This window comes from Saccopteryx bilineata, chromosome 5 (assembly GCF_036850765.1).
Source record: "Saccopteryx bilineata isolate mSacBil1 chromosome 5, mSacBil1_pri_phased_curated, whole genome shotgun sequence".
Lineage (NCBI taxonomy): Eukaryota > Metazoa > Chordata > Mammalia > Chiroptera > Emballonuridae > Saccopteryx > Saccopteryx bilineata.
This window is the reverse complement of record NC_089494.1, coordinates 134,925,487-134,948,992: the sequence shown is the minus strand read 5'-3', so window position 1 is coordinate 134,948,992 and position 23,506 is coordinate 134,925,487. Positions and strand designations below refer to the sequence as shown.

Below are 23,506 nucleotides of genomic sequence, written 5' to 3'. Positions count from 1 at the left end.
GGAGTACAAACGGCAGTTGAGATGTGGACCTACATTATATATAAAGAAATGTATCATTGAAACACAATCAAATACATGAAAACAAAGAATCAAGAAAGAAATCATAATCAATTCATTCTAATTGGTATTCCTGTGCACCTGCAATAATCCATGTGGAATAGAAATGGCCCTCCCTGCCTTCTGTACTCTCACTTCTTATGTCTTTGCAATGTGGTGCTCCTCAGTCAGTCAGGTAATTCTATAAACAGAGAGGCAAGGAGTTTTTATTCTGAGATTAACTTTCACATTTAGAGAAATAAAAGATGCTCTTAAAATATGAAACTATTGAGAATTCCAAGATGGCAACAGAGTAGGCAGATGATTCAGTTGCCACTTCCCAGGACCAAACTGGATTACAATTTAATTTAAGAACAATCATTTTGAAAAGCCAACGTTGGACTAAACGAAGAGGAGTCTATAACCAAGGATCACAGAAGAAGCCACTGAGACTGGTAGGAAGTGCAAAGATGCAGAAAAGGTTGCTTTGCTCCCAGGAGCGAGCAGCAGCTAAGGACCCGGAGGGACTCTCACTGTAGGAAAGGTTTGCCTCAGAGATGTGGATCCTCAGGCCCAGAGCCCCAGCCTAGAGCCCCAGAGCGTAGAAGAGGTACCCACACAGCATTTGGAGGTGAAAAGACCCAGGTTTTTGTATGCGAGAAAGAGACGGAGCTCTCAGAGACTCAGACTCCATCTTAAAGGGTCCACTTACCAGGGGCTCCAGTGGGGGAGAGCTGAGAGGACTAGAATTGCATAAGGAGAATGTAAAGTTGGAGGCCCAGTGAGAGATACTGTGGGGGAGAGCACTGTGGGGGATGACCACCAGAACCCCTGTGCTGCATTATTCTCCAATACTGCAATTGCCATTTTCCTTGGATAGAGCAGTCCCCTCTGAGTGGCATCAGACTGGGGAAAAGCAACAGCTCTGCCTTTGGTGTCTCTCCTGCCCCAGTCATGGAAACTGGGTCATTCTGAGAGGCCAGGAAGCAGGGCATGTCAGTGACTGTTTTCTGATGTGGAGGCTGAAGCTTTCCCCCACATGCTCCCCAGTCTAAGACTGGTTATTCCGCCTCATATGGGAGACGCAGTAGAAACTGTCCAGAGTGCAGGCAGACCACACCTCTGGGTCTCAGAGGCCACACCCTACTGAGGACTGCCAAAAATGTCTGGACAGAGTGACATCTGGGACCAAGGTATAGAGCCACACCTACCACCCTTCCTAATCCCTGAATTGCTGCAGGCTCTAGACTGCCAGAGGTTTTTTCAGTGGCCGAGCCCAACAAGGAGCCAGCAAACCAGAGGCAGCAGGAAGCAACTCATGGAATGGAACCTTGGTCTTTTAAGGGAACCTACACCAAGCCCAATGTAGGTAAAATCCAGCCTACGTGTGCAGCTTGGTATTTCCATGGGCACCTGGGCCCAGCGAAGGCAGTCACAAACTGGATTGCTTGTAGCTCCAAGAAGGTTGCTGAGGGCCAGTCACAGGCAGTGTCTCTCACTTGTCTGCACAGGGTTCCTGCCAGGGAGGCCCAGGGCTGGCATATCTAGTGGCCAGCTGCAGAGAACATTGGTTCAGGACCTAACAACCCTTGCTTGAGTGGTATCATAAGGAAGGGCTCTTCACACCAAGCCCAGCTGCGGCAAGTTCCACTCTCTGTGATCAGCACTGGCACAGCAGCTCATGTGCGTTGGATAGGGTGGAGCTTCACAGTCAGCTGGCCTGGGTGCTGGATATCCTGCCCTGCTGGGCTAGATTCCACAGGGGGAAGAGAGAGAGGCTTGAAGCATGGACATTTAATGTGTGGGTCCCTGTGAGCCTATTGTTGAATCTAATCGAGGGGTTTAGCCACCTTTGGGTGGTGCATAGTCAGCCCCAGGAAGGAACCTCTCAGTCGTCTTCCTCCCTGAAACCAGGGTCTCATCAGCTGTAAGGACTTCTGCAGAAGTGACTGTCGGCCACACTCAATCTGAACCTGCTGCTCACCTTGTTAGGAAGAAATAAAAATTGAGTAGCCAGCAGTGGCTGAGGGATTTGGCTCTGGAGTAGGAGCCACTTTCCTGTACTGAGGTCCTGACCAAGAGACCCCAGAAGTAGGGGATTCCACTAACGTATTCCCACCCTCAGCTTTCCTAACCCACCAAGCATGCAACCTGTAGAGGCGTTGGTTGGGTGAGGCCAGTATGAGCCCACACTATAGTCTTTCTACAGAAGACTCTGTGGGAAGACCAGGCAGTTGCAAGAGGAAGTGGAGCACCTGAGAAGTGGAGGCAAATCTTACAGAGCTTGGGATTTTATGGAGCTACTGTCATATCTAAGCTGCAAGAAGCTGATCCTTATACAAAGGTTGGTCCCTCTCATACTACCTAGGCACATAAAATGCAGATAAAACCAGCAAAAAGAGCAGTATTTGCCAACAGGTGGCTCATAGCAGGTTACAAACAACACTGATGCCAACCTAAGAAGATCTAGAGCCAACACAAGTGGTAGTGAGTGGCAGACAGCACCAACCCTAGACTCAGCTAGCTACACAAGCAGCATAACCAAAGAAAGAGACTAGCAAGCACCAGACATTATGGAGAATAAATATACCCAACAGGACAGACATTCCACAGTATATAATGCACATGATCAAGGTTGACCCTTAGAGCCAGTCAGCCTGAAGGAATAACAGTACCCATGAAAGGACCAACTGCCTTCAATACTCACATACAACAAGAGGGAAAATAGTACCCTCGAGAAGCATTCCTAGAACAAGGAAAACAGGTGGCCTGGAGGTCAGTACCACCAAGCCCATCTTCCTCATAAAGACACCACAAAAATTTCAAAGTCAAACAGCGCTACCTAATACACAGACAAAATGGACAGACAGAGAAATGTGACCCAAATGAATCAACAAGAGAAATCCCCCTAAAAAGAAGTAAATGAAATGGAAGTAACCAAACTATAAGATACAGAGTTTAAAATAATGATTTTTAGGATGCTTAAGGATCTTACAGCAACAATGGATGGACATAATGAGCACTTAAATAAAGACACAGCAAGCATCAAAAAGGACATTGAAATCATAAATAAGAACAAGTCAGAAATGACAAATACAATATCAGAAATGAAGACTGCACTAGAAGAAATCAACAGCAGGCTGGATGAAGCAGAGGATTAAATCAGTGATTTAGAGGACAAGTTAAACGTAAGCACAGAAGTGGAGCAGCAAGAAGAAAGGAGGCTCACAAAAACCACAGAACTCTTAGGGAACTCTGCGACAACATGAAGAGAAACAACATTCACATCATAGGGATTCCTGAAGGAGAAGAGAAGGAACAAAGGATAGAGAACCTGTTTGAAGAAATCATAGCTGAAAAATTTTCTAAATCAATGAAGGATAAAGTCACACAAGTTCAAGAAGCACAGAGAGTCCCATTGAAGAGGAACCCAAAGAGGCCCTACACCAAGACACATAATAAAGTGCCAAAGATAAGAGACAAAGAAATACTAAAAGCTGCAAGAGAAAATCAGTTAATTACCTACAAAGGAGCCCCATAAGGATGACATCTGACTTCTCAACAGAAACACTTGAGGCCAGAAGGGATTGGCAAGAAATATTCAAAGTGATGCAAAACAAGAACCTACAACCAAGACTTCTTTATCTAGCAAGATTATTGTTTAAAATTGAAGGAGAAACAAAAAGCTTCCCAGACAAAAAGAGAACTCAAGAAATTCATTACAACCAAACCAGTACTGCAAGAAATGATAAGGGGCTTGCTGTAAAAAAAAAAAAAAAGAAAAAAATCAAGAAAAAAAGGATTGTAGATTTAAAGAATAAAATGGCAATACATAAGTATATATCAATAATAACCTTAAATGTAAATGGATTAAATGCTCCAATCAAAAGATAGAGGGTAGCTGCATGGGTAAGAGAACAGGACTCATACATATGCTGTCTATGAGAGACCCACCTCAGAACAAAACATACACATAGAGTGAAAGTGAAGGGATTGAAAAAGATATTTCATGCAAATGGAAATAAAAAAAACTGGGGTAACAATACTTATATCTGACAAAATAGACTTTAAAATAAAGGCTATAGTAATGGACAAAGAAGATCACTACATAATGATAAAGGGAGCAATCCAGCAGGAGTATATAATCATTATAACTATGCGCCGAATATAGGAGCACCTAAATATATAAAGCAGATTTTGATGGACATAAACAGTGAGATCAACAGCAATACAGTAGTACCTTGAGATACGAGCAGACCAACATACAAATTTTTTAAGATTCGAGCTGTGACAGTCTATATTTTTGTTCGAGATCTGAGCAAAATTCTGAGATATGAGTCGTGATTCAGGAAGCTGCCACTAGTTGGTGCATTGGCGCACGGGTCCAGTATTGGCAGCACAACACCAGCATCTCATTCTTTCTCGTGTTACCTGCAGAATCAAGTCGAATTCGTGTGCTGTACTTGTTCTTGCATTATTTTTGCATTTTTTACTAACTTTTTTTGTGTGCTATCATGGAGCCAAAGAAAGTGAGCATAAAGGACAGTGGTGAGAAGAAGAAGAGAATGATGTTGATAGAAGTAAAGCAAGAAATCATAGAAAAACATGAGTGTGGTGTACAAGTGATTGAACTGTATGACTGCAATACATCTACAATTTGTACCATCCTTAAACAAAAGGATGCCATCAAAAGTGCAAATTCAGTGAAAGGAACTACAATTCTGTCCCAATTAAGGACAAATATCCATGAGGAAATGGAGAAGCTTCTGCTGGTTTGGGTGAAAGAGAAAGAGCTGGCAGGAGATACAGTGACGGAGACTGTAATATGCGAAAAGGCATGTATTATTTACAGGGATTTGAAGAAGAAAGAACCATCAACCTCAAAAGAGGCGCAAAAGATACATTTAAGGCAAGTCATGGCTGGTTTCAAAATTTCAAGAAGAGATCTGGCATCCACTCGGTGGTGAGGCATGGCAAAGATGCAAGTGCTGACATTAAGGCAGCTGAGGAGTACATCGCATGTTTTGCTGCGCTTATCGCAAAGGAAGGCTACATTCCCCAACAAGTGTTCAACTGTGACAAAACAAGATTGTTTTGGGAAAAAAAATGCCCTGGAGGACTTTCTTCACGGCAGAGGGGAAGAAGCTGCCAGGCCATAAACCCATGAAGGACCGTCTGACCCTTGCATTGTGTGCAAATGCTAGCGGTGACTGTAAAGTAAAGCCACTGCTGGTGTACCATTCTGAAAATCCTCAATCCTTTAAGGCTCACAAGATTCTTAAAGAAAAACTGCAGGTTATGCGGGGTGCCAAAGCTAGGGCATAGGTTACATGGCAGTTTTTTTATTGAATGGGTAAATCTCGTCTTTGGTCCTTCAGTGAAGAACTATCTTAAAGAAAATAAACTCCTGATGAAAGCATTACTAATCCTTGAAAATGCTCCAGCCCACCCACCTAGTCTTGATAATGATATTCTCGATGAGTTCAAATTCGTGAAAGTCCTCTACTTTCCACCCAACACAGCTTCAATCTTGCACCTATGGATCAGCAGGTCATTTCCAACTTTAAAAAGCTTTACACAAAGCACTTGTTCCACCACTGGTTTGAGGTGTCTGAGAATACAAATCTAACCCTTTGAGAGTTTTGGAAAGATCACTACAACACTGTGATATGTTTATACATTATTGACTTGGCATGGCAAGAGATTACAAGAACAACCTTGAACTTGGCGTGGAAAAGTTATGGCCTGATGTTGCAGACAGGGACCGAGACCGAGGTAGAAGCGTTGGAGAGATTGTGTCCCTCGGAAAGTCAATGGGTCTGGAGGTAGATGAGGGTGACGTAAACGTGCTCGTTGAGCAACAAGAAGAGGAACTCTCAACTGAGGAGTTGAAGGAGCTACAGATGATGCAACATACAGAGCAAGAGAGTAGTGAGGAGGAGGTAGAGTCGGAGGAAGTGATTTCTACAAGTGAAATTAAAGACATGCTGGCAATGTGGGAGAAGCTTTCAAGTTTCATCGAAAAGAAACACCCAGAAAAAGTTTCAACTGGTCATGCTTCAGCACTTTTTAATAACACTTGTTCGTCAAATTTCTGTAACATTTTTAAAAGCAGGCAAAAGCAAACCTCTTTGGATAGATTTTTATTCAAAAGTCCTGCAAGTGAAAGTGCCAAAAGTGCAGCCAAAAAGGCAAAAACAGGTGATGATTAAATGAAAAATATGTAATATTAAGCTTAGCTTAAGTTTAAAGTTAAGAAAGTGCATTTTTTTTACAAATAAGTTTTTGTGGTTTCATTTTAAGTAAAGAAAGTGCAGTTTTAGTTTTGTTTAAAGTAAAGAAAATGCAGTTTTAGTTTACATTTAGTGTTAAGAAAGTACAGTTTTAGTTTACGTGTCTACAGGGCCTTCCTCCCTTCCTCCCTCCCTTTTCCTCTGCCATTCACCTCCGTTAGCCGCATTCATCTGTCTCCAAGGTAAGAATACAGTACTAAATAACACTTTTTTCTTTTATTTCATATATTTTTTTATGCACTGGTAAAGTATACATGTGTGTTTCTTAATTAAAAACATGTCTTTTTTCATAATTGAGGATGGTTTCGGGATGTTTCACAGGGCTGGAACGGATTAAATCTATTTCATTTATTTTAAATGGGAGAAATTTGTTTGATATACGAGTTGACTGACTTATGAGCTCGGTTACAGAACGAATTAAACTCGTATCTAAAGGTACCACTGTACTATAATAGTAGGGGGTTTTAATACCCCACTAACATCAATGGATAGATCCTCCAGACAGAAAATTAACAAAGAAACAGTGGCCTTAAATGACACATTAGGTCAACTGGATTTAATAGATATCTCCAGAACCTTTCACTCCAAAGCAGCAGAATATACGTTCCTTTCAAGTGCTCATGGTACATTTTCTAGGATAGACCACACGTTAGGACATAAAACAAGTCTCAATAAATTTAAGAAGATTGAAATCATATCAAGCATCTTCCCTGATCACAATGGCATGAAACTAGAAATCAACTACAATAGAAAAACTGAAGGTCCTGGCCGGTTGGGTCAGTGGTAGAGTGTTGACCAGTGTGTGAATGTCCCAGGCTCAATTTTCAGTCAGGGCATACAGGAGAAGTGTCCATCTGCTTCTCCACCCTTCCCATTTCCTTTCTATCTTCCTCTTCCCCTCCCACAGACAAGGCTCCATTGGAGCAAAGTTGGCCCAGGTGCTGAGGATGGGTCCATGGCCTCCACCTCAGGCACTATAATGGCTCTGGTTTCAATGGAGCAATGACCCAGATGGGCAGAGCTTTGCCCCCTAGTGGGCCTGCCATGTGGGTCCGGTCGGGCACATGTCAGTGTCTTTCTGCCTCCTTCCTTCTCACTTCAGAAAAATACAAGTAAAGAAAAAAAAAAACTGAAAAATATTCAAACACTTGGAGGCTAAATAGCATGTTATTAAATAATGAATGGGTTAACAACAAGATCAAGAAAGAAATAAAAAATTTCCTAGAAACAAATGAAAAGGAACATAAAGCAACTCAAAATTTATGGGACACAGCAAAAGCAATCCTGAGAGGGAAGTTCATAGCATTACAGGCACACCTTAAGAAGCAAGAAAAAAGCTCAAATAAACAACTTAACCTTGCATCTAAAAGAACTAGAAAAAGAACAACAAATAAAGCCTAGAGGAAGTAGAAGGAAGGAAATAATAAAGATAAGAGCAGAAATAAATGACAAAGAGGCTAAAAAGCAATACGAAAGATCAATGAAAACAAGAGCTGGTTCTTAGAAAAAGCAAACAAGATTGATGAACCTTTAACCAGACTCACCAAGAAAAAAGAGAGGGTTCAAATAATTAAAATTAGAAATGAAATTGAAGTAACAGCTGACATTGCAGAAATACAAATAATTGTAAGAAAATACTATGAGGATCTATATGCCAAAAAATTGGACAACCTAGGTGAAATGGATCAATTCCTAGAAACAAACAATCTTCCAAAATTCAATCTGGAAGAATTAGAAAATCTAAACAGACTGATTACAATACATGAAATTGGAACAGTTATTTAAAAACTCCCAACAAAAATCCTGGACTGGATGGCTTCACAGGCAAATTTTACCAAATATTTAAAGAAGAACTAACACCTATCCTTCTTAAGCTGTTTCAAAAAATTCAAGAGGAAGGAAGACTTCCAAGGTCCTGTTATGAGGCAAGCATGATCCTCATTTCAAAACCAGGTAAAGACACTACAAAAAAATAAAACTATAGGCCAATTTCCCTGATGAACATAGATGCTGAAATTCTCAACAAAATATTAGCAAATTGGATCTAACAGTACATTAAAAAAAATCATACATCATGATCAAGTGGGATTTATTCCCAGGAGGCAAGGCTGGTACAATATTTGTAAATCAATCAATGTAATTCATCACATAAACAAAAGGAAGGATAAAAATCTAGTGATTATATCAATAGATGCAGAAAAAGCATTTGGTAAAATCCAGCACCAAAAAAAAAAAAAAAAATCAGCACCATTTATGATCACAACTAGCAGCAAAGTGGCAATACAGGGAACATACCTCAACATAATAAAGGCCTTTTATAACAAACTGACAGCCAACCTCATACTAAATGGGCAAAAATTAAAAGCAATCCCCTTAATATTAGGAACAAGGCAAGGGTGCCCCCTTTCACCACTCTTATTCAACATAGTTCTGGAAGTCCTAGCCACAGCAATAAGACAAGAAGAAGAATTAAAAGGCATCGAAATTGGAAAAGAAGAAATAAAACTATCATTATTTGCTGATGACATGATACTGTACATGGAAAACCCTAAAGTCTCAGTCAAAAAACTATCAGACTTGATAAGTGAATTTGGCAAGGTGGCAGGATATAAAACTAATATTCAGAAATCAGTGGCATTTTTATACACTAACAATAAACTCTCTGAAAGAGAAATTAAGGAAACAATCCCCTCCACGATTGCAACAAATGAAGTACCTAGGAGTAAATTTAACCAAGGAGGTAAAAGACTTGTACGTGGAAAATTATAAGACATTGAAAAAAGAAATCAAGGAGTTGCAAACAAGTGGAAGCATATACTGTGTTCATGGTTAGGAAGAGTAAACAACATTAAAATGTCTATATTCCCCAAAGCAATCTATAAATTCAATACAATTCCTATTAAAATGCCAATGGCATATTTCAAAGATATAGAACAAATATTCCAAGAATTTATATGGAACCAAAAAAGAACATGAATAGCCTCAGCAATCTTGAAAAAGAATAAATTGGGTGGTATCACACTTTCTGATATCAAGTTATACTACAAGGCCATTGTACTCAAAACAGCCTGGTACTGGCATAAGAACAGGCATATTGATCAATGGAACAGAACAGAGAACCCAGAAATAAACCCACAGCTCTATGGACAACTGATATTTGACAAAGGAGGTAAGGAAATACAATGGAGTAAAGACAGCCTCTTTAACAAATGGTGTTGGGAAAATTGGACAGCTACTGCAAAAAATGAATCTAGATCACCAGCTTTCACCACTCACAAAAATAAACTCAAAATGGATAAAAGACTTAAATGTAGGCCGTGAAACCATAAGTATCTTAGAAGAAAACATAGGCAGTAAGCTCTCTGACATCGGAGCAATATATTTGCTGATTTATCTCCACGGGTAAGTGAAATAAAAGACAGGATAAACGGGATTATATCAAACTAAAAAGCTTTTTCACAGCTAAAGACAATAAGAGAATAAAAAGACAAACTACACAATGGGAGAACATATTTGGCAATACATCTGATAAGAGGTTAATAACCAAAATTTATAAAGAACTTGTAAATCTCAACACCAAGAAGACAATCCAATCAAAAAATGGTAAAAAGAAATGAATAGCACTTTTTCAAAGAGGACATACAGATGGCCAATAGGCATATGAAAAAATGCTCAACATCATTAATCATTAGAGAAATGCAAGTTAAAACCACAATGAGATATCACCTCACACCAGTCAGAATGGCGCTCATCAACAAAACAACACAGAATAAGTTCTGGCGAGGATGTGGAGAAAAGGGAACCCTCCTGCACTGCTGGTGGGAATGCAGACTGGTGCAGCCACTGTGGAAAACAGTATGGAGATTCCTCAAAAAACTGAAAATCTAACTGCCTTTTGACCCAGCTATCCTACTTTTAGGAATATACCCCAAGAGCACCATAGATCGGCTCCAAAAGGAGAAATGCACCCCCATGTTTGTGGCAGCATTGTTCACAATAGCGAAGATCTGGAAACAGCTCAAGTGTCCATCAGAGGATGAGTGGATTAAAAAGCTTTGGTACATATATACTATGGAATACTACTCAGCCATAAGAAATGATGACATAGGATCATTTACAATAACATGGATGGATCTTGATAACATTATACAGAGTGAAATAAGTAAATCAGAAAAAACTAAGAACTATATGAATCCATACATAGATGGGATATAAAAATGAGACTCAGAGACATGAACAAGAATGTGATGGCAACGGGGTTGGGGGGGTGGGGGGAGGAGGGAGAGAGGGGGTGGGGGAGGGGAGGGGCATGAAGAAAACTAGATAGAAGGTGACAGAAGACAATTTGATTTTGGGTGAGGGGTATACAGCACAATCAAATGTCAAAATAATCTGGAGATGTTTTCTCTCAACATATGTACCCTGATTTATCAATGTCACTGCATTAAATTTAATAAAAAATAAAATAATAAAAAGCCTGGTACTGGCATAAGAGCAGGCAAACAGATCAATGGAACAGAACAGAGAGAACCCAAAAGTAAACCCACACCTTTATGGTCAATTGATATTTGACAAAGGAGGTAATAGCAAACAGTGAAGTAAAGACAGTCTCTTTAACAATTGGTGTTGGGAAAATTGGACAGGTACATGCATAAAATGAAACTAGACCGCCAACTTACACCATTAACAAAAAATAAACTCAAATGTATAAAAGATTTAAATGTAAGTCGCAAAACCATAAACATCTTGAAGAAAACATAAGCAGTAAACTCTCTGATATCTCTCATAGCAATATTTTTACCGATTTATCTCCACGGGCCAGAGAAATAAAGGACAAAATAAACAAATAGTACCATATTAAACTAAAAAGTTTTGCACAGCAAATACACCATTAACAAAGTAAAAAGACAACCCACACAATGGGAGAACATATTCATCAATGTCTGATAAGGGATTAATAACCAAAATTTATAAAGAATTTCTAAAACTCAACATTAGGAAGGTAAACAATCCAATTAAAAAATGGGCAAAAGAACTGAATGGACACTTCTCCAAAGAGGACATACAGATAGCCCATAGGCATATGAAAATATGTTCAACATCACTAATCATCAGAGAAATGCTAATTAAAACCACAGTGAGATAACACCTCACAACTGTCAGAATGGCGCTCATCAAAAAATCAACCCACAATAAATACTGAAGAGGGTGTGGAGAAAAGGGAACCCTCCTGCAGTGCTGGTGGGAATGCAGACTGGTGCAGCCACTGTGGAAAACAGTATGGAGATTCCTCAAAAAATTAAAAATAGAATTGCATTTTGACCAAACTATCCCACTTTTAGGAATATATCCTAATATCAAATCACTGAATCAAAAGGAGAAATGCACCCCCGTGTTTATGGCAGCATTGTTTACAATAGCCAAGATCTGGAAACAGCCCACGTGTCCATCAGTGGACAAGTGGATTAAAAAGCTGTGGTACATATACGTACATATACACAATGGAATACTACGTGGCCATAACAAAGAAGGAAATCTTACCTTTTGCGACAACATGGATGGACCTGCAGATTATTATGCTAAGTGAAATAATCCAGACAGAGAAAGACAAATATCATATGACCTCACTCGTATGTGGAATCTAGTGAACAAAGTGAACTGAGGGATGGAATAGAGGCAGAGGCGGGGTCACAGGGAGCAGAGGGACAGCTGTCAGAGGGAAGAGGGATGAGGGGATGGGATCAGAGAAGCTGAAGGGATTAGTGAAACTATATATATATATATATATATATATATATATATATGACACATAGACACAGATAACAGGACAGCAGAGAAGCTGAAGGGATTAGTGAAACTATATATATATATATATAACACATAGACACAGATAACAGGACAGCAATTCCCAGAGGGAAGGGGGGAAGGAGGTAGGGAGAGGGGATCAAAGGGGGTGTAATGGGAGACATGGGGGTGGGTGTTATATTTAGTGGGACACAATAAGTTAATAAATTTTAAAAGATAAAAATAAATTTTTAGGCCCTGGCTGGTTGGCTCAGTGGTAGAGCATCGGCCTGGCGTTCAGGAGTCCCGGGTTTGATTCCCAGCCAGGGCACACAGGAGAGGCGCCCATCTGCTTCTCCACCCCCTCTGTCTCTCTCTTCCCCTCCCACAGCCAAGGCTCCATTGGAGCAAAGATGGCCTGGGCGCTGAGGATGGCTCTGTGGCCTCTGCCTCAGGCGCTAGGATGGCTCTGGATGCAACAGAGCGACGCCCCAGAGGGGCAGAGCGTTGCCCCCTGGTGGGCATGCCGGGTGGATCCCGGTCGGGCACATGCGGGAGTCTGTCTGACTGCCTCCCTGTTTCCAGCTTTGGAAAAATGAAAAATAAATGAATGAATGAATGAATGAATGAATTTTTTAAAAGATTAAAAGAAAAACTATGAAAAAATGAAATTATTTACCTCAACTTACATTTTAGTAAACTCTTATAACTCAACTGATCAGCCATAAGATCACTTAACAAGTAGTTAATAGTTATTGACTGTGGAGAGCATCAGCATGACAGAAGTTCCTGGAAGTATCTTTTCCAACTGCAATAGAGAGCATGAAGAGCTGGTTCATAAATGGGGTTCTGTCACTGGGCTATTGAGAGAAACTGGAATTTAAGTAACTTGTTTTTTCATATGCCATTTATCCTTTTAAAATAATGTTGCCATTGTTCCTTTCTCCCTCGCACTTCCTTTTTCTTTATTCTGTGACTTCTCCTTGTTCACCTTTCTTGTGCTCATTAGTCTGCACAGATGTGGGTAGTCCTTCTTGTCTAGCAGTCCTTCCCGTCCACCACAACTCATCCTTCACTGTCCTCAGCACTCTTTTCTTCAGCATGAGTGAGGGTTTTAAAAAGAGCCCAGCAGTTGGTGTATCATTCTGGTTTTCTGACACGAGCAGACCCACCCAGCATATACTTCCCAAGTACACAGAAGGTGGCTCCACTCCCACCTGGTGCCCAGGCTGGGTGCTGGTGAGGCAGGGGAAGCCTGAGCTACCTGCGTGCCGTTAAGCTTAGATGTTGCCTCTGGACTATCTATCTGATCTTCCAAATGCCTAAAGCAGTTTGAGGCTTGGAAACTTAAGCGGTAAAAGAAGCTACTAGATATTCCTGGCCCATTTGATTTCTTTTAGTTAAATAAATTGCAGTTTTTCTGAGCAAGTCCTCAGTTGGGAAAATAGGAGAAGTATTGGACAATAGGAAACAAGTGAAAACAAACCTGACTCTTGGCTAAATTGTCTACTCATTGACGTTTGCACGCACTTTGTAACAGACAGCAGCTTCAGAACAAAGATGCCATATATGCGTAGTCAACCTTCTGGTCAAGGTTAGGTGAGTAAGATTCCGGTTTTTGAGTGGTTGCTCTGTTCTGCTAGTACTCTGGGGAGTTGTTTTGCTCTGTGAGAGAATGCTGTAATCTTATTTGGGAAGGTTTATTCATTAACAAAAGATACAAAAATAAATTTAGCTAGGGTCACCGTGTTTAACTTAATAGTATTACAATAATTGGTTTCAGATTTGCCTTTTTTCCCAGAGGACAAGATTTTTTTAGTTTTTTGATGCCTATTTAAAGCATGAGAATGACAGGAAAATTAATGCCGTGACCTTTATAGCCTGTTTATGGTTTTTCCATGTGGTGCCCTAAAGGGAGTAGTGTATATCTAAAACCACTTGGTACACACAGAATAATTGGGTTAATTGGGTTCACCTGACCCTCAGCTGGTAGCCCCTCAGCCAAAACACTAGACCTTTTAGACAAAGGAGCACCATTTTTACACCATAAAATTATCTATTAAGCTATACCTGTACATTCTGAATGTCTTGAAAAGAAAAATATTTTTAAAAAGCTAGTTTTTCAAATACATAGGGTTTTTTTCCTCCTATTATTTTATCTGGACGTCTTTTTCAGTTAGGAAATCACTTTGTCTTTTCATGTTCGTAGCCAGAATGTGCTGACACCAACTACTGGGCCATCCTGGGTTACATGACGCCACTTCCTTTGCTGAGCAGGGCCGCGGCACTGCCTCATGCAGCTAGCTCTCTGTCTCTTTCCTCAGCTGTTGAGGACTTCCTGGGAACAGTCACCCTTCCAAATCATTGAAATTGACACTTGGTTTTTATTTTATTGTCAGGGTTTGTATAGTTCAACAAGGAGCAGTGTTTGTCCAGCTAGAGTTAAGAAAAATATCTAGGCATGCTGGCTTATATGAAGCTCTTGGATGGTTGTTTGCAAAATTCCTGTGACTATATTTATAGATAGTGATTTTGAGGCACTTTCACAATTGTTGAATAATTTAGTACAACTTCTTTGAATCACAATTTGGAAATACCCAAATCTTTTAAATGAACCCAGAAATTTTTTAGTGTGGCTTCATTCTACAGATAGACTTGCACACATGAGCAAAGCTGCATGGGTCAGAATACACCCTGCAGCCTTGTAAGGGCGAAGGGCAGAGAACAATCTCCTTGTCAATTGGCAGGTCACGGGTTAACAAATTGTGGTTCCATGCAATGAAATACTATACAGCCTCTAAAAAGAATTGAGAGGCTCTGTAAGTGCTGATATGGAAAGCTCTTGAAAATATACGGGGATGTGTAAAAGTCAGTTTTCACTTGTTCATATGGAAAATAATAATAATACAATAATAATGTAAAGAATGAGCTCTGTATTTCATGTACTCTCAATTGTAAATGTACCCTACTTTCCCCCCACACTATATTATTGAAAAAAGAGTAACACATATAATCTACTCTAATTTAGGGAGGGAAGAGAAGGATATATTTACACGTCAGTTGATAAACACATGGACAACTGTTTCTGAAAGTACACCCACAAAGGCATTAAGAGCTGTTGCCTCTGAGGACGGGGGCTTGGGGTTATATAAGAGGGAGGCTCATGCATTTTTACTTAGTTCTTCCCATGTGGGAGAGAATCATTACATGGTAACCTAAGTGTTAGATAAACGCCATTGGGGACATGGGATTTTTTTTAATGTAAGTAATGATGAAAAATGGTAAATCTGTGACTAGAGTGCTCCAAGGGAAAGCTGAAAGTTTGAATTCTTTTAAAAGAAGAAAAAAATTTATCAGAATCATTTGTTAAATGATTTAGACATTCACAAGAACAAGAAAAAGATAAAACATGGATGAAATTAGCAGGAAAGAGACCAGAGAAGTTTTTTCTTTCTTTCTCTCTCTTCCTTCCTTCCTTCCTTCCTTCCTTCCTTCCTTCCTTCCTTCCTTCCTTCCTTCCTTCCTTCCTCTCTCTCTCTATCTCCTTCTTTCATAAGTGAGAGGCAGGCAGAGAGACAGACTCCCACATTCACCCCAGCTGAGATCTACCCAACAAACCCCCTTCCCCCTCCCTGATGCTCTGCCCATTTGAGGCTGTTGCTCCATTGCTCGGCAACTGAGCTATTTTAGCACCTGAGGCAAGGCCATGGAGCTATCCTCAGCGCCCAGGGCTAACTTGCTTTGAACCATTTGAGCCATGGCTGCAGGAGGGGAAGAGATAGAGAAAAGGGGAAGGGGAGCAGTGGAGAAGCAGATGGCCACTTCTCCTGTGTGCCCTGACCAGGAATTGAACCCAGGACCTCCACACAGGCTGACAGTCTACTGCTGAGCCAACCATCTGGGGCCTTTTTTTTTTAATTGAGCAGTCATTGTGAAGCCAGTTGCTGGGATTTTGATTTAATGCAGAGACTGTTGTAAAGAAGAAAAGAGCCAAAGCCTGGGGGAGGGGTGGTGTTCAGAGCTGTGAAGGACTGGCCTCAATGGCTGCTCAGTGAGGAAGGTGGAGTGGAGGACAGGCAGGAAGTGGGGGTGCTGAAAGCTACTGGTTGGTCTGTGGTGATAAAAGCAAAGCTCTTTGGTGCTTGGCCAAAGATGAGATTTGAGAGAGAAAAGGAATGTGATGAATCCAAAAGATCAATTTTCTGCAAACCTACTTAGTTCAAAGAAAAATTTTTGACAGAATGTAGACAAGAGAAGAGCAAGAATGGTGGAAATATCATTTCAAAGGAACGAATTAAATTCATACTGATTAAAGCACTGGCATCCAGACTGAAGGAGAAAGTAACGAAGTTTTACAGTTTGTATCTACATCACGGACAGGTCGATCAGTGGTCCCCAACCTTTTTTGGGCCACAGACCGGTTTAATGTCAGAAAATATTTTCACAGACCGGACCGGCCTTTAGGGTGGGACGGATAAATGTATCACATGACTGAGACAAGCGTCAAGAGTGAGTCTTAGATGGATATAACAGAGGGAATCTGGTCATTTTTTTAAAATAAAACATCGTTCAGACTCAAATATAAATAAAACGGAAATAATGTGAGTTATTTATTCTTTCTCTGCGGACTGGTACCAAATGGCCCATGGACCGATACTGGTCCACGGCCTGGGGGTTGGGGACCCCTGATGTAGATGACAGCCTTTGTAGTGTTTCCTTTACTCCTGGCGTCATTTATTACCAAGTAGTACAGTGCTTTTCAGAAATGCTTTCATTTCATCATGCTGGCACCCTCCATGGCCTGATCGACTGCTTCATTCTCTCAGTGTTGAGAAGAAACCAGGCTGGAAACTTCGAGGACACTGTGCTTAATGTAGAGAGAACCAAATATTTTCTTCACATCTGTATCTTCTTCATTTGTCTAAGAAATGGAAGGAAGCCTGTTTGTTAGAACTTGCCTAAAACTTGGGTCTTTTTTGACTTAACTAAAATGTACTGGGACCTTTTAATGAAAAAGCAGCATTGTCAACAAATTGAGTTTATAGACTATGGTGGGAATCTTTGTTGCCTGGGACCGGTTACCTATGTGTAGTGACACCTAAAACCAATGTTACTGTATTTGAAAACCCCAAGTCTGACTAGAGAATTGAAGAGACTAGGAATTTTTTTACATTTACATAAGATGATGTTTAAATCATTTTAGGAGTGGTTTAGTCCTTCCACAAATACAGCCTGGTGATCTGTAGAGATCAAAGGAAATTCACTGCTGAAAAAATCAACTTAGTGTTCTGTCACTGTACGTTATGGAACAGGTTAGCAATTGCAAAATTAAAAGGCATTGCTTCAGAATTCAAAATTACTATTCATTAAAAAGTGATTCATAACTTTAGAAACTTATCTAGAAAGTAAAATATTAATATATTAATGAAAATATTACTGTAAGAAAGAATATTCTAAGTGGATCAAAATTTATTCAGTAGACTATCTTTCAGATTTTCTAATCCTTTAGTACCAACTTGAGAACTTTATTATTTCTTTCTTACATAGGACAGATTAAGATAGGAATAGCATTTATTACAATTGTGCAAATGACGAAAACTATAGGAATTTATGTAATGTTTGATTGATATAAAATGATATTGTATTCTAGAACAGGCAAAACTAATGTATAGTGATCCAAAGCATCAGTGATTGCCAGGGGCTAACTCTAACTTTTAGGAGGAATTCAAGTCTTTCCTCTGCCTCTACATACTGTCTTTCATACAGAAGAACATAACGTCTTTATTGATGCACAATTGAACTTCCTGATGGAATATGTAGCTTTTAGTGAATAGAGCGAATTTGCTATAAAGAACTTTACCTGGTGACAACACCCTTTGATCTCTCTACCAAGAGAGAAAGGTACTGTCATAACTAGTAAGAACATGAAATCTGGGTTTGAAACCAAAATCTGCCACTTAATTGCATAACTGTAGGTATATCACATGACATAAGCTTTCTCATCTACAAATCTATAAAATGAGAAGAATAAGTCCGACCCTACAGGTTATATGGAGATGAAAGGAGTGAATACAGGGGGTCCTCGGGTTACAACACAGTTCTGTTCCTACAACAGTGACATAACCTGAATTTTGGTATAAGTCAAAACATACCCAACTTATTAAGTCACTTACCTATCCTAACACAGTTGTAAAATCATAATCTAGAACATAAAAACAGAACTAAGCCACAGAAAAGGAAAAGGATGTAAGTGTACTGCAATAACAGAAAAAGTGACAAAAATGAGTGTAAAAAAATTCCTTAACTTTATTCCTGTGGTTGGCTTGCACACTGGAAGGGGCATTGAAGGGTGGGAGAGTGACCTATTGGGAGGAGGAAGCTGGGGAGGCAGGAGAACCTGCAGAAGGTGCTGGAGACACTGGGTCAGGTGAGTCAGGATTGCCTAAGGAATATGCAGGAGATGCTGGAGATGATCCTACCTGTACTACAGGTGTTTCATCTCAAGAAGCAGCTGAGGTAGAAGGTATAGGATCTGTTGCAGGCCTCTCTATCTTCTTAGAGAATTGTACCAGGCTAGTCTGGAAGGTTGATGACTTCTTCTCTTCCAAAATCTGCCTATAGCATTGCAAGGCATCCACAACAGCTCTGTAGACCTTACTGAATCTGTCATCGCTGGGGTCCTCAGCCTGAAATTTTGCCAACCCGTCCTCTGCCACAGGAAAGACTTCTACCAGACCCTTGGTAGTAAATCTCTTGGGTTCTGGAGTTTCTGTCTCTTCCTCTTTAGTCAGCAGCTTCTCCAGCTGAATGAGGGCCCCCGCAGGCAGCTCCTCTCCATGTGATGCCAGTAGCTCTGTGACATCCATCATGATGGCTTTTCTCTTCTTCGTAGCACTACTATTTGAAGACTCTTTCATTTAGGAGCTATAATAAGGGCCAAAAAGTCCCCAGCAAAGCATCACAAATGGAACACTTGCACTTTAAATAGCCCCAAAGGGCATAGGTAAGTGTACTGGGGGACGACAACTCTTTCACTCACATGGTGCCTTACTGCGTGTTCTGCTGCTGCACACAGCCAAACTAGTTTGCCCATGTAGTCTGTAAGTACGATGCTACCGGCGTATGCTGAAACACTCACGTCTTAATTTTTTTAAGTTTTTATGGGAGCGAGTGTCATAAACTTGAAATGTCATATGTCGAAACTGTCGTAACCCAAGGACCCCCTGTATGTGTAAATCACTCAGCATATCGCTAATTGCATAGTAGGCACTTATAAGATGTTGGTGGCTATTGTTCTTAATGGTTATGACTAGTGTCTAGGCTTGCACCATATGTGGAGGTCAATGTAATGATGGACATGGCTGCCTTCTGCTCAGACTGCCTCCTGGCCTTGAAAGGCTAAGCGTGACCTAAGGGGACCCATGGGAAGTAAACACAGAGCAGCCCCCAGCTCAGTTCATATACAGACATTTAGCCAAAGGGACAGTAAGAGTTTTTGATAGTCATACAAGCCCCAAGCCCCAAACACTGTAAGAAAGGAGATGGGAATGAGAAGGAAGATAGTAAACCCTAAACCCCTCCCCCATCTAGAAATAGAAAGTATACATTTCCTGAGTATTTGGTGATATTTATCTTTGGAAGATTTCTGCAGTACTAGATAGCTGATCACAGGTTTGAAGTTTGGTGTCCTAGTTGATATCACCTCCTTCCTCTGAGCAAGTGAGGAGAACAAAAAGAATTGAAACAAATGTCAGGAAAGCTGGGTTCCTATCCCAGGTCTGCTTCCCACTAGCTATGGAACCTCAGATAAGTTATTTTGCCCGTAAGCCTTAGTTTCCCTACTAGGAAAGCCAGTTTTACTAGACTTTTTTTTTTTTCAGCTCTGAAAGGTTATGAATCTGTGTGAGTAACTAAACACTGAGCTGCTTGGTTTCTGGCTAATACAGGGAAGAAAAAAAAGTAGGTCGCCACTCACGCCTCTTGCTTACTTTGCCTCTCATCAAGGTTGATTTTATTTCGTTTTTGTATCTATCTCTCCTAGCCGTTGCATAAGCTTTGTTATTTCTATGACTTGGCCAAAATATAAGGCACCTTCAAGCCTAGCTAGGATTCATTAGCTCTGGTAAATTCTTGATCACTCATTCCTGGGACAAGGGATACTTAAGCCCCAAATCAAGAATTTGACAGAGAAAGATATAAGAGCCAAAAGAGCTAAATTAGTCAAGTGCCTTTAGTGTTATAGTCACTGTCCCTACAACTTTACACCCTTTCTTTTATTTCATCTTGACAATAAGTTAGATATAATCTGTACTTTGAAGGTTCAGATGCTTTTACCAAGATTGCCAACTGTTAAGTGAGTGAGCTAAGATTTTAACCTAGATATATCAAAATCCAAAATTCACCATGTGTCCCCTGTGTCACACTGTAAATTCATAGAGAATATTTATAATCTGTTTTTAGATCATTTTCCTTTTTCTTCTCTGATCAAACCTATTGTACTTAACTATATATATGAATAATTAAAACTATTTTAAACCACATTGGACAGAAATTAAAATTTATATCATGGGAAATTACATCAGTAAGGAAAAACAGTATAGTACATACGAGGCCTAAGAATTGTCCAATTATTCATTAACTTATTTATCTATTCAAATGCTTTCTTTGTGGCCTGGTTTCTATTAATATTTTTTAAACTAAGAAAAATACCAGTTTTTAAATTATGATTTTATTTATATTTCTCTTCAAATATTATTTATATAACAGAATTTTGCTGGGTACAAGTCATTTATTAATGAAATGCTGAGTTATTTATTTGACACACCATTGATGCCTGTAAATTATGGTACTTTTGAATTTTAGACTTGTAAACACACATCCATGTTACACGCAGTAATATGTGAGACAGGCAGGACAGCCCCAGTGGAACTGCGGGGCATAAGGAAATCCACTGCCTCACGTACTGTCTCCTAATAAAAGACCACATGATGGAAGCAGATTTAATGATCACCAGGGTAATGCTTACCGAGAGTGACGTCAGGTGCTCTGAGGGATCTAAAGATAAGGCAGACAGAGCCTGTGCTTCTACAAAACACAGGCTTCTTCAGAACAGCTGACGTGTATGTAATTAACTAAAATAAACACGACCCATGCTGCATTAGAAGTGAGTATGACATACTTTGAGAACTGAGATGACGGGATAAATTGGTTAAGCCAGAATTCCAAGGCTGATCAGGAAACAACACAGCAGAGAGGAGAAGACATTTGCTCAGGATGTTAACACGTGTAGAATTCAAGCAAGTGGGGTGGAGGAGTCAAAGAATGTGAGTTGGAAGCTGGGAAAGAACTAGAGGAAACGAAGTTCCAGTGCTTTCTATTTAAATATTTTCTAATTTTGGATAAAGACATTTAACATTCTAATACCACTCTAATGATAATTTGCACTATATTAAAAACTTTCCATTATAATTTAGTGTCATCATTATTCTTTTCCGTGTGAAAGTATTCCTTATCGACTCTCCGAAAGTTTAGTAGCCTTATTTTATTACAATTTTCTTTCTTCTCATGCATTCAGGATTTGGGAGCAGAATTTATGGCTCTCCCATAACTTCTCTTTTTTTATTTGACATTTTCAAAGGATAGGCTAATAGAAGTAAAAGGGAGGTTATTTTGTGCTGGAAAATAGCAAATTGTAACAAGTGCTACACCATGTTTTTGAGGGAAAAATAGGTATGAAAACAACATGCTAGGGCCAACTACAGTTGTTGTAACTTCCACTTTAAAGTTTTGTTGTATGAAAAAACAAAACCACCACTGTAATTGCAAATACAAATGAATTTTTTTACTTGACAGATAAGGAAACACAAAAGTGAGCAACTTTGCCAAATACTTCCCTGACAGGAGCAAATAATGTATTTTATGTGCTAGGAAGAAGTTCACTGTGGCTGTGCCGATTAAGGATTGAAGTTTGCACCTTGGAGAAAGCAGGATGAAATTTAAGTCCCCCCATAGTTGGTTACAACAGGTCCCACTGTTCACTGGGCAGGAAAGAGTCTTCATTGCAGTCCAGGGAGGGCCCATCTTACTGAAGTCATACAAAATTCTTAGTCATTTCCTAGCTTCACGATTCAATTTTGCCTTTTCCCAGGCATGTTGTGGCAGATAGAAAGGTCTTCTAACACTTCTCGGCTCTGTCGTAACATTTGTGTTGTTTAAACGTAGTTTTCAAATTGTGAGTGCTGTTTTTATTCAATGAGAGTAATAGTAAATGGGGTCAGAAGATAGCAGATGCTTTGAGGCAAGACACTGTTCCTCAAGACCCCCTTCAGAGCCATCGCAGTTAACTGTGTGCTCACTGTGCAACTCCAGCTAATGTTCAAAACCTGTGCATTATTTAACTATGAAGCCCTAGCCATTACTGTCTAACATGTGAATTCAGGTATGGATTTGTTTAAAAAAGTACATTTTCTGATTCAATAAAGTACTTTTAAAATAATTATGTAAGAGTCTAAAAATATATACCTATATCTTATAGACATAAAAATATGTATTGTATTTTACATACATAAACATTTTGGTATTACTGAATGTAACATTTTGAAACTCAAGTAAGAAACATGGGGTAGCTAGTTAACTGATTTTATTTTAAGTTTAGAAAAATGACTTTATTTCAGATGCTTAGTATCAGTTGGATTCTTTATAAACTTCTTGATCAATTTTCTATCTTTGGTAAGCTTTAAATTACCCTGGCATGTAGTAGGTTATAAAACACATATTAAATTTTGTTGAAAATTCTTTAAACTCTCAAACTTTTTAAAAATTCATATTATTTAGATGCTATAAAAACATTTTAAGCCTGAACGGGCGGGCGGTGGCGCAGTGGATGGAACGTCGTACTGGGATGCGGAGGACCCAGGTTTGAGACCCTGAGGTCTCCAGCTTGAGCGCGGGCTCATCTGGTTTGAGCAAAACTCACCAGTCGCTGGTTCGAGCAAAGGGTTACTTGGCCTGCTGTAGCCCCACGGCCAGGGCACATATGAGGGGGCAGTCAATGAGCAACTAAAGTGTCGTAACGGAAGGCTGGTGATTGGTGCTTCTCATCTCTCTCCATTCCTGCCTATCTGTCCCTGTCTGTCCCTCTTTCTGACTCTCTCTCTGTTTCTGTAAAACAAACAAAAAAAAAATTTCAACTTTTGTGTTTTAATGAAACACCCAACTGGAGTTCTCAGGACTGTGTGCTTATTTAACAAATATGAATTGTCTTTGAAGAGGCGAGGAGCAGGAAGCAGAGGGTGAAAAGGAAAAGCAAACTGAGTTCCGGCTCTTACAGCTCCGTTCCAATAAATAGCCCTGGGCTACCTGTCTGAGCAGAGTTTATATTTTATGAGGATTTA

General features: G+C 39.9%; 1 protein-coding gene across 21 annotated transcripts in view; it reads left to right on the top strand.

The window, feature by feature from the left end:
* ZNF438 (zinc finger protein 438) overlaps positions 1-23,506 on the top strand; it is a 260,065-nt gene that overhangs the window by 201,277 nt on the left and 35,282 nt on the right. Inside the window, exon 1 of one of the 21 annotated variants that reach the window (XM_066280579.1) lies at positions 19,035-19,116. The exons of the other annotated variants lie outside the window; for them this stretch is intronic. The gene's annotated coding sequence lies outside the window, so the exon portion shown is untranslated. Of the gene's footprint in view, positions 1-19,034; positions 19,117-23,506 lie in introns of those variants that run through there. 21 annotated transcript variants of the gene reach the window in all.